This window comes from Pipra filicauda, unplaced genomic scaffold (genome assembly GCF_003945595.2).
Source record: "Pipra filicauda isolate LSUMZ 115617 unplaced genomic scaffold, ASM394559v2 scaffold158_size1702193_pilon, whole genome shotgun sequence".
NCBI classification, from domain to species: Eukaryota; Metazoa; Chordata; class Aves; order Passeriformes; family Pipridae; genus Pipra; species Pipra filicauda.
Window position 1 is genome coordinate 537298 of NW_024104084.1, and position 12425 is coordinate 549722.

At 36.0% G+C, this 12425-nt stretch overlaps 1 long non-coding RNA gene across 1 annotated transcript; it reads left to right on the forward strand.

Annotated features, from left to right (window-relative positions):
• The first annotated feature begins 5102 nt into the window (after positions 1-5102).
• Positions 5103-8158, forward strand: LOC120322826. Its single transcript, XR_005562758.1, has 3 exons — positions 5103-5236; positions 5940-6050; positions 8032-8158. It is a non-coding gene; the product is annotated as an uncharacterized LOC120322826 (long non-coding RNA).
• Positions 8159-12425: the final 4267 nt, after the last annotated feature.

Here is a 12425-nt window from a genome sequence, read left to right on the forward strand (position 1 = left end):
GTCTGGCCATTGGATTAATGTTATCTTTTGGATTAATGTTATCCTTAGGGATGACATTTACAATGGTGTCTAAGGCAGGCAAGTGTCAAGGATCTCTTAAATGTCAAAGAAAATATTTTTTTTTTATTGCCTGAATGATAAACTGGAAATTAAGCTTTATTATTATAGGCAGCTGAGCTTGCATATGTTGGTCAGAATAAGTAAGTTGCTGCTGCAATGCCAGTACATGCAAGACAGACAAATCATAACCATGGAAGGCATTGAGAAGGCAAAGAGAAGATAATTCCTCATAGTTTTTTCCAACTTATCACATCTTAAATTAATTTTTTAGTTCTATTTAATGTAATACAACATCAAGGATTTTTCTTTACGTAATATGCATGTGAGGGGTTTATGAATGTTAAATTTTACATGGTTTCAAAAGACAAAAAAATTATTAAAGAATAATAGTTTTTCAAGGTAACAAATATGAAGATATCATCTCTCTCAGAACAAATCCTTTTATCCCAAAGTTTTGGAGGCTTGGCAGTAGACAGTAATTTCAGAATTTTCTAAAGATTGGTTTGTCCATGGGAAACGAAGACAAATTCAGCCCCTTTTCTTGAAAAGATTCCAGGTCACTGTTTTTTTCTCTTGCAGACACCTAAATGTGATCCATTTATGCTGACTTAGGATTGGGTCATTTTTGATTCTTGGCATTTTCTCCATAAACATAAGGAGACCTCATTCCTAAAGGGGAAAATGGCTCAGAGTCCTCTGGTACATCTCCAAGTGAACTTTGATAAAATTCAATGTTGGAAAGATAAATAAAACCTTCCCAGCACCAAAACTTTTAAAATAGTTTTAAAATTAAAGGCTAACTGTCTGTAAGTCATTTCCTATATGTGTTTGGGGAAAAGGGGTGGAAGGAGTGATTGGAATTAAATTTATAATAAGGCACTAGTTGCACTTTGATGGTGGAGTAGCCACTTCATCTCCATCCTAATGTGGTGACTCAATGTCTGGGTTGCACTATTTGCTGCTAAATAATGAATATGCCTGTATCTGTGATAACATGGAAAGGGTCTGGTTTCCATTTGTTTGGGATTTTTTTTTCTGTTTTTGAAAGTCTGATTCATTAAAATTTCATATGCCCTTTATATAACCAGGATTCCATAAATAACAGAGAATTCAGGTCTCAAAAAGAAAAACAAACAAAAAAAAACACCAAAGAAACCCAACCCAAACCAAACCAAACAAAAAAGAAAGACAAACAGAAAACTAAAACCAAAACAACCAAAGAAACTCCAAACCAAAACAAAAAATACTACCCACAAAAAACTCCACAAAAAAAAAACAGAAAAAACCACCCGATGTACTAAAACAACAACTTAAATTCACTTTTGTTCCAAAACAAATTCACGCTCTTCATACTCTACCCTCAACCTTTTCTTATTATTAATCACTAAGGCTCAGGGCTCGATACATGCAAGCACTGGAATTCAATGACAGATGCCTGTTAGTGGAATATATCTCTTAGAGAAAATGAAAGGGATGTAAACATGATTCACAGGAGTAAAACACTGGTAACGTTGCCTAGGAATAGTTTAAACAGAGACTCCAACTCTCAGAAACAGAGTCAAAGGAGAAATCTGGGATTTTTAAAGTTCTTGGTCAAAGAGAGAAAGAAATTGTACATTTACAGTTGTTTATCCTTTGAAATAAGTGAAATATAAACATTGATATCAACGTATATTCTATTTATCTAGTCTATTGAGCTTAGTGAGGGTGGTGAGGCACTGGCATAGGTTTCACAGAGAAGTTTTGTATGTCCTCTTCCTGGAAGGGTTCAAGGCCAGGTTGGATGGGACTTTTAAGTGGAAGGTGTCCCTGACCATGACAGGAGGTTTGGAATGAGATGATATTTAAGGTCCCTTCCAATCCAAATCATTCTGGGCTTTTATGATTATATTTGTTTCATAGAAGTAAATAAAGAGTTAATTTAAATTAACCCACCTTAAATATTTAAATATATTTTCAAAATCTCATTTCCAAGTTAGGTTTTTTTTCCCTTTTTAAAGGACCTATAATTTCTTATCAGTAAACCCATGTTGATAACATTCTGTTGCACAGCTAGTTGTATTTATGAATATGTAAATACAGCTTATTTTCAGACAGAGTAGCTAGTTATAATAATTGTCTCTATTTCATATCTCCTGCCTCTTCTTAGCTTCAGTCACCACTATACTGGATAACCTCTCAGATGCTATTTCATCAGCATCCTTTTGGCCTGAAAAGCAAGGAATTTGTGCTATTTTATGAGGATGAGGTATGAAGAGTTGAAAGATAACTGAAGGACATACAAAATTCGGGAAAATCTGGAAATGGAATTCTAATTTTTAATGCTCACCTTTATTCCTGTATCCCCAAATGGTTCTTCACAGGATCACAGAAGATTATGGCTCAAAGAGGTCTTCAGCATTCAGACAGACTCACTCTAGGGTTCAGGCATTTGCAAAATCTGACACCATCTCCATTGTTTTAACAATTTTCTAAACTATTCAGAAAGTTTTTCAGTTGGAAACCCCACCATATTGTAATGAATTTGTATTCTGGCCCCTGACTAGCCTCACCATTGGAAAAGTTTATTATCTCGTAGCTGATATCTCCCTTGCAGCAATTTAAATGAGCAACTTCTTGTTCTGTCTGTCATAACAGGAAGAAGGGATTATTTCCAACTTTTGTAGGACTTGACAGTGTTATCGCACCCCAAAGACATATTTCTAAGCTCTCCAATAATTTCTTCTTCCAAAATCTCTACAGATGGTGGACATATTTCCTAAAGTATGTTACTGAAAACAGGGTGAAAGATTCAGCTAAACTGCAAACTTTTGCCTTACAGAGAGAAAAATCATCTACTTATCTGATGTTTCCCTGACACATTGCATTATGAACAGGTGTGGAAATCATGAGATTCATATATTCTTTTTTTCACATCATTGGCACAAACATTAATTCTAATACATTTTCTATTTTTTATAGCTTCATTTTTCATATTTCAGGATGTTTCTTGTCAGAGTACTAACTACAAATGGGGAGTTCTTTCCTACAGGAAACTCAAAAACTATTCTGACTTTCTATTAAAATTTAAAAAAAAAAAAAAATTAGTGGGTGGAAAGGATGGTAACATCTTTAACTTTTTGTTTCATTGTGTTTTACTTTTTTTTTTCCTACTAGAAAGTGCAGTTCACTGAAAATGTTATTGCAAAGCTAAAACAGAAAAGACTTACCTCATAATAGACAAAATGCTTAATAGCCTTCTTTTTTTTTAATTATTAAACTATTTTGACATTCCATAAGTGTATGTTCTGAGTGAAAATTTTATCATTTTCAAAAGTGTATTTGAAAATGTGATTAAAGTATTTTGTAAAGATAGAGATTTCTGAAAACAGACCTTAAATCCAGCTTCATTTGACATTCTACTTGACCTTGCTTATTGCTGTTCTTAAAAGAAAAACACCACCAAATACAAGATTTTCTGATGTTCATTTTTATAGGTTTTAACAAAACCCTGAGATCCAAGTGAGTATTCAAGAAACTTCTTGTGCAGTAGTTTGGGGTCACAGCAGGTAGATTAATTTGAAATTAAATTCCAGTCATCCATTCACAACAACACTGTAAAGCGTACACAAGACTTTCTTAGTCTTGTCCATCAGTCAGCATTCATTGCAGAGCTGGTCTGTCTGATCCAGAAAGGGTCTTTGCAGAGCGAGCTGCATTCCAGGGACATGCTGTAGAGGTTATTTTGGGGGCTACACTCTGCATTTTCTCCTTGTTTTCGGCATTCTCCACACAGAAGAGCTGGAGTGCTCCAGAGAAAGTGCACACTGAAGGAAGGCTCCCAGTTGTGTGGCTGTCAGAGGAGAGAGGGAGAGACTGGGACTTTTTTCTTCCAAGAAGTCTGACATAGATAGTGCTAGTGCTATTGATTTTGGCTTGGATTCATCCTAGCTAGCTATGGGAACCTAACAGATGCCAAAGTTAGAAGTCCAGCCACAGTAGGCTGCCTCCATAATCAATGAAAAGAAAAAAATGCCTCTCAAGGGTGGACTGGCTCACCCAGGAACTGGGAAGCATTTATGTCTCTCTAGTGATAGTGGGAAGAACCAAAAATAATTGTATATATTGTAGATATTTGATGTTATGTCAGTGGAATCTGGGTCTTTATATGCAATTGTTCAGACAGCAAATTAAAAATTAATTAAGCAAGACTCAAGAAAATGTTTGAAGCATATTTTAATACAAAACTGCAGATTTTTGAGATTCAGTTTCAATTTTATTTTTTTTTTTTTGTTTGCAAATTACATTTCTCTCCAAGATATGACAAATATTTTGCTGTTGTCTTACAGCTCAAATAAAAGATTGGACAACTTGCTAAATTATGTCTGTATGCCAAATGAAATTAAAAGCTATAGAATGAACATGACCATCTTCTTGAGTCTGCTGGGCTTGATTTGATTACTCTCAGCACTTTTTAGGAAACAAATAAGAGTCAAAGAAGCTCCCTACATCCACCTGCCTCATAAAAACCCGAAACAAACAAAAACAAGTAGCTAATTTTCAAGATGGATTTTCAGAAATCTAAGTGATCTCCTCAGATCTTTCCTGGGTAGGCACTTGATGAAATCAGAACCCCCACCTTAATGTTTTATTATTGTAGTTTTTCACTCATTATCACCCAGTTCCAGTATTTTTGGGGCTTTTGGATGTTACTGGAAAACAGCAAATGACTGAAAAAAACTGTCATAACATTTAGCTTCAGGATTCCAAGGAGGAAATAGACAACCAGAAGAAAATCTGAGGGAAAACATAACATTTACTTGTTCTTCCCAACACTTTATACTTTTATAAAATTTAAGAATTTTCTTTCCTTTTGTTTACTAATTCCTTTCTTTTAATGAAAGGATCAACAAAGCTCATTGGAAATTGTGCTTTAAGAGATTTTTGATTTCTATATAAAAATCAATAATGAAAAAATATTTACTCATATTACACATCTGACTTTAAAGACAAATCACTGCTGAATTCTGTACCTCAAAACTTTTTCAGACTTCTCTGGATGCTTTGTTTGTCTGGGAGTTCAACAGGATTTTCTCCTTGACCCTCATGCATTAGGAAATCATTCACACTTATAATCATAACCTGAAGTCACTCCCCATCAGTAAGTGCAAGAAATGAGAACCAGAAAGTTGGAAAGGTAATTTCTTTTCTCTCAAGCACCCTCACAAGAAGCAGAGTATTCCACGTACTTGTTTTCTTTGTGGGGACCCATGTCTCAGTGCAAACCACACCATACTCAGACTGTGTTCATGTTTCGAAACACTATCATAACAACAACTTAGTTCAGACTGAACAGACAAAGTCAGAGTGAGAGGAAGGGTAGAGAGAAGATCTAAAGGTGGGAGCGGGGCTTTATGATTTTTTTCACATACCCCAGGCTCAATTAACACATCTTGAGGAATCTTATGACACTACCAACAAGAATTAATGCAGAAGTTACACGTTTTACCTTTTATCTCGATTGTGTTGCACGAGTCTGGCAAAGTTGAAAAGCTGCTAATTTAGTAGTCAGCAGTGTCAAATAAAATTTCTAAACTGTATGTCTATAAAAGAACATCTTTGCAATAAGGCATAGCAAATATGCTTGCAAAACAGTTCAGTCAGCAAACCTGTTTTAGGTTTTGAAATATTTGGCAATGACATTTATTAGAACAAAACTATAATATATCAGTGATATAAAGAGCTGTCTCTTCATCACTGGCGCTTTATTATAGGCACTAATTTTGTGCAAAATCCTTTAGATTCTTTGCAAAACACCTGCTGAACTTAAAGAAATATGGTTACTGCTTGTGCTGAGACAGATGTAGCTTAATCACATAATACTGAATTTGACTTTTCAGTGCCTCACAATAAATGAACTGAGCATACCAGTGCAGGAGATTTAAATCTTGTTCCAATTTGAATATCATGTTCGCTGACTGGAGGGCCTGAGCTACAGCCAGCTTCCCCAGGTATCCAACATTACATGTAGCACTTCTGTTTAAGCCACTGTATCTCTAGTTTAATTAAAAAAGAAAAAAAAAAACCGCAAACAATATACTGAATGTTGAACTTCTTTGCAGATTATTTTCCTTTTTCGTTTCTGTTACTTCCTTGTCTCTTTCAATCCAGCCAGGTATTGAGTTTTCCTCTAGCTGTATTGTTTCCTTTAGGCACTCTGTCAGCATATTTTTGTTTTTCTGGGATTTTTGAAACATCCGTGTTTAAAAGGGATTTTGCTCTGCAGGCAGCTATGACAAACACCTTGAGCTGAAAATGGAATAAGACAGGCCATTTTCCTACTGTGTCATCAGCTGCACATGGTTAGTTTCATATATTGACTGATTTCTGTTGGTAGAATCAGTCAATTGCTATGAATTTCAGTCACCAGGTAGTGCCAGATTGAGATCCAAACTTGTTTAGTCTCTTTTAACCCTCTGTCATATTTATGGATAATGGAGATTCTGGGAATATGTGCACATATGCTTTTGAGTGCAACAGTTTCATGTGTTGTGACTGCATATGCTTGTAAAAGAGCATGTAATAATCTAACTATATAATCACAGAATCATAGAATGGTTTGGATTAGAAGGGACCTTAAAGATCATCTACTTCTGACCCCCAAAGTCTGCACATAATTTAGAAAAGTACATAATACAGCATATAGCACACACATTTAAATGCACAAATATCCATAAACATATTTATAGAATATGTATGTTACATTTTACTGTGAATATATTTTTGTCTCCCTCTATTGACTCTTATTTACACTGTAATGTTAAATAATAGTACTTTAATTTTACTTCTTCAGATAAGCTGTGTGCTTCATAAAAAAGCATAAAACAATGAAAGCTCATGAATATTTATATCAATGGCTACATAGCATTATAGTCATAATCTCTGGAACTGGTTCTCACCGGTTCAGAATTAATTATCAAGTTCAGTTTTAATTGCATTCTTCTAAATTATAACGAAAGGGAAAAAAAAAAAGGAAAAGCCACCCATAATGAATTAGCTCACAAGCACTCTGCTGGGCCTGGTATCCGAGACTGCTTTCTGCAAGCCCATTCTTCATCTGTAATGATGAGCTAAGGACATGTGATTCAGGGGCCCCTCTTGAAATCAACTTGCTTAAATGTTAATGCCTCTCCCACTTTAAAGATAAAATAAAAATCCTATTTCTAGTTACTGCAGAAGACACGTTGAACTGAATATTCCTTAAAATAGCCTCCTTTTTTTTCCTCTTTAGATGGTTTTGATGTATGATTGCATTCTACCTACATACTAAATATATTTCAGTAGTGTTGGCTCAAAAAATCTGGGGAAAAAGCGTCTTTCTGGGCAGAATAAGCTTGAGCTCTGTCCATTACTAGCCTTCTGCATTAAACTCCAAAGGATCTATTTGATTTTCTTTAAATCTAATCCATAGGGAAACAGTGAGCAAAAATTTCTACCAAATACTTTGGTATAAAAGACAAAATATACAGACTTGAATGATTTTTAAGGGAATTTCCAGACAGTGGGAATCTGAAACATGGTTTCTCCCAGCTTCTGACCACCTCTCAAGTATATAATTTTTCTCATAAATCTGGGAGCCACGTGTCCTCAGCACTCCCTTTTCTTTCCCTCTCCCCGTCCAAACACAACCACAACTAGGGTCACTGATTACCCCATCCTCAAACAAGACTACTAAGCAGCACAGAGCAATATCACACACCTAATCAGCTGAATTTCCACCCTGTACTTTATCTTTGTATCTCTCTCCTGTCCAGAGAAGGTGTACAGAGTCCTTCTTCCTTTAATTTATCAGCTCCAGTGTGCACACATGTAAAAACCACTAAAAATCAAATGCTTTTTTAGTTCTTCCAGGTTCAGTCATCCAAAGATCCTATGGCCTGTTTCCCAGCTGTGTAATCACAGAAAGTTTGCTACTCTCATCATTTCTTGCAGATGAAGGTCCTGACAGCACCTCAAGCTATTACCCTGTTCAGGCCGAGTGTGAAATGGAAGATTCAAGATTCATACTCCCTGTGTATAGTTGCTGATCTGTATCCAAAAGTCTTGCAAATGACCTGAGCTCAAGTCCACTTTTTAAAGAAGAAAGGAAAAAAAAAAAAAAAAAGAAAAGGAACAAAATAGTATCAAATAAAAGCAGAGAAAATTCTGGATCTTTCCTCTCAAGTGCTTATTTACTTTCTAAAATCAAATCGTACTCAAGAGGAGTTACAGTCCCTCCTGACTGAATACAGGGAAATTATATCATTTAAGCATCAGCAACTGTTTTTTGGAGATAAATCTGGAGATTTCTTCTCAGAGTGTTCATAAGACATTTCACTCACTCAGCTGCTCACTAGGCAGGCAGTGTAACCAGGTGCCTAATTCTAAGCCTATGAGCTACACACTGATTTGATCAGGACTGCTCTGGCATGTGGGATACCTGTTCGACCCCTGCATGGAAAAAGGATGTAAATTGTAAACAGTCGAGAAAGCACTAGTCAGTTTTTAATTTTAAGACAGTTTGAAGGAAACTGAACATGAGATTATATATTACAATTCAGACTTGCATAGGAGTACCCAAAATAACACTGCTGTTGAAAGCAGTATCACCCCAGAATTTGCTAGAGAAACGGAAGGACAGAAGCAAACCAAAGAAATAACTGAGTTGTTGGTAAATTCCAATGATCAGAAAAAGAAACTAGAGAAAAGCCCCAAACCATCCATCTAAATACCTCAATTAAGTACCATGAGAGAGAGCCAAAAGACCCCTTATCCTGGAAGTAGTCTGGTAAAAGAGAGTTAGAAATAGCGTCAATATCTACTTGCTACTCGAATCTAATGATCTGAAGAAAAAGGGGCTATCAGTATTACTTAATCCCACCAAGAAGCACAGCAATACTTGTTTCAAACTATCCTTTAATATATTCTCTTTTCCTCACTAGAATAATTTCTATTTTCCCCTCTAATTTTAGATTACTCAAGCTGCTTATATTTGTTGGATTTACTGGCTGTTATTACAATGTAAGGTGCCCTTCAGAGAAAGATAGAGGTATTCTTTACTCTCCTGCAGAAGCACTTGTTGCTCTTGGAGTCTAATATGAACTTTTCTAACTGCTTGAAATTCCCAGGCACTGACACAGTAAAAAGAACAGTCATAAAAAATGGAAGAATGGGAAAAGAAAGTGTTCAAGAAAGAGTGAAAGAAAAGTCCAGACTAAAACTATATGTGAAGTTGGGTACAGGTAAGCTGTGTCCCAGAAAGAATCAATAAAGGCAATCATGTACAATCAACACTTATGTGGATTTAAGTCACGTGACTCTAAAGCTTAAAATAGAGATGCATTACAGCAGATGGCAGCTTGTGGAGGAAAAGCATAGGTGCAAGAAATGCTGTCCTTTGAGGACATTTCGCAGAGGTGTTATTGGCAGGGAGAATAATTTTTTTTCTCTCCTGCAGAAGTAAAAGAGGCAAGTTTCTGAGAAAATCATAGTCCAAGACAGAAGTTGTAAGGGGTTGTATGAGCAAGGAATTTCAGAGATGTTTAAGTGCATTTATATGCAGTATGGCTGAATGAAGAAGGGGAAAAAAAAGGGGTTTGAAGGCCGTCTGTCAAGCAGTTCTCCTTCCTTTCTTTCTCTTTCTTCTTTTTTTCTGCCTTCCTTTCACAGTCAATTTGCTGGAAGTTGGATCTTGAAAAGAAAGCTCTGACATCTAGCAGTGTGGCTAACCTGTTAGGGACCTTTTCAATATTTATATATTGTAACCCCTGATAAGACTGCCTTTTTCTGAATAAAGTCCTACATCTCTCCTTGGGGACCTTTTAGAACATTTTTGTTACTTAAAATCTGCATTTATCTTTACATTTTTGTTCCTATTCAGTAGTCACTTTCTCTCACTTTTTTTCTCCTTTTTTTTAAATCTTGATATTTTATCCCCTCTGTGGAGTTACATCTTCCCAAATAAATTTAGCCTATTGTTCTCTTACATTTTTAATTTGAAGAAAATAACCAAATAGCTTCATTGGGGGGCGGGGAACCTCAAGGAAGTGGGTGTGACTAGCAGCCACCTCCTCTTGGAGCTAACGAGAGAACAATTAAATGTCCTTTTGCTTAGAAGCAGCTGAAACAATGGGAACAACAACAGGTCACGCACAAAATAAATCAGAGGTCTGGACTATGTGGGTGGAAAAGTTCACAGTGGTTTGAATCAGAATACAGCAGTGGTGGGGAAGGAGTGAGACTGAATTCGTCTGCAGCTGTGCAGAGAAGGGGTGGGAATAAAAGGTTGAAGGGGCAGAAGCAGAAATAGCAGTAATAGAATAGGGCCAGACAGCTAGAAAAGGCCTGGATAAATTGCTAAGGAAAAAAAAAAAAAGGACACAAAAGCAGAAGAGAGGGAGAAAGAATGCAACCATGCCCTGGCTAAAGAGAAGAACTATCAAAGGTGGTTTTCTGTGACTCAAGTCCTTCTGTGTTCAGAAGTAAAGCTTGTGCATATGTTCAAATCAATGAACAGAAAAACATTAACATCTTATTTCCTATTCTCTTTGGAGTTAAGAAAGATTTAGACCCATTCTGTTTCTTTCCTTGTGATTTTTTTCACTGAGAGAAATTATGATCTTCATGTCTTTGTAGAGGATAGATATATGGGCTTCTGTCTATAGTGTGGTTCAGTATTTTGCAGAGAGATAGTGTGTGTGGACAGGCTGAGCTCTCATCCCTGAGACAGCTTTGAAGCAAAACCAGGCTTCAGCATTTACATGGTAAAATTCTCATCCATGGTAGGCCTTTCTGAGTTTTCCAGTTAGCAACAAACCCTGAAAGATTTAACCCAAACTGCTTTAAAAAACAGATTTTTATTTATTAGAGGCATAAATTGGAGAGGACCTTCTTGGCCACTAAGGGCCTTACTTTTCTTTGTTGTTTTCTTAATCAAATTGATAAAAATCCTCATGACCTGCTAAACATGTTTGTTTGTGTTTGTTTGCTGTACTGGTCTTATTGTGACAGAATTTCCCTGCTTTGATGGTTTGGAACTGTTCAGTCTTGGATCTTGCTAATTTTTCAAGTTTTATCAACAAAACAAATGGAAGCATTGCCTGTTTTATTCTCCTCATGGGTTTTCCAGAGATAAACAGAAACAGAAACTTTTCATTTGGAGTCTGAACGTAATTTTGCCATTTTATGTATATTGCATTTCATACTTCTGTCCTTAGATCCAATAGCTTCTTTTGCCTTCTTTGTTATGTTAAGTGAGAAATTGCTTACTTTTGTCACTGAGAAAGTAACTGCCTCTGTGTTACTTTCTGACAACCAGCTGGTATTTAGTTTTGGCTGATGTGCAATGTATTTCTTCTACTATACTGAAATTCAAAGTATATTAGAAACTAAGAGGAAAAAAAAAGGGAAAAAAAAAAAAGAGCACACAGACAAAAAACTTTCCAGTAAATTATAAAAGAGAGTTCCAATATTCCATGACATCAATGAAAATATCTGAAAGTTACTTGCAGTTTTCTTTTAAGCCATTTTGCTCTCAGAAACCAGAGGTCAACCCAGAACATTGAGAACCAAACAAAAGTTCCTGTTCATCCAACCTTTGATTTGAACAGTTTGAGGTTTTTTCTGTGATATTTTTAATTGAGACTTTCATTTCTCAAATACAAACAAACAAACAAAAAATTATCTGTGCTTTCATTCAGTTTGTTTTCTTTCAGGATTTTTTTCTTCCTGTTTCTCACTTCCCTCTTAACTGTATCGCAATTGGGAACGGAAAGTGAGGAAGACTAAATATTAGGAAAGCACCAGTGAAAAGAAAGTGGAACGTCTCTCATGTTCTCATTAATTTGTCTTTCAGCAACACCTCAGAGTTGTCACACTCTTCACATCACATAGCTCGAAACCAGAAGCAAGCCCCAAACCATTATTTTAAACATAAAAGAGACACCAAATGTGAAGAAACATATATAGTATTTCATTTAATCATCATTAATGCTCAAATACTGGAAAGCTGTAGGTAAAGACTGGAAGAAGAGGTACCACACACTGAGCACCAGCTCAGGACATTCTGGATGAGGTTTTCAGGGCAAAACCCTTATATGAGGGTTCTTTCTTTTACATTTAAACAGCTATTTGTTAATATAATGTGGAATCAATGCCTTCATCTCCTTTGAACTTTTGGACAAGCACTGGAGTTGCTACTTTGGACATCATGTCCCTCACAGGAGCAGGAGCAAGGTGTGCAAGGAATCTCTAGGGTTATGCTTTTGCTTCAAAGGAAACTTTGTCCACACCTAGTCCTCTGCAACAAGCAGGAGATATGTTCCTATTTCGCTGCTATTTGACCAGAC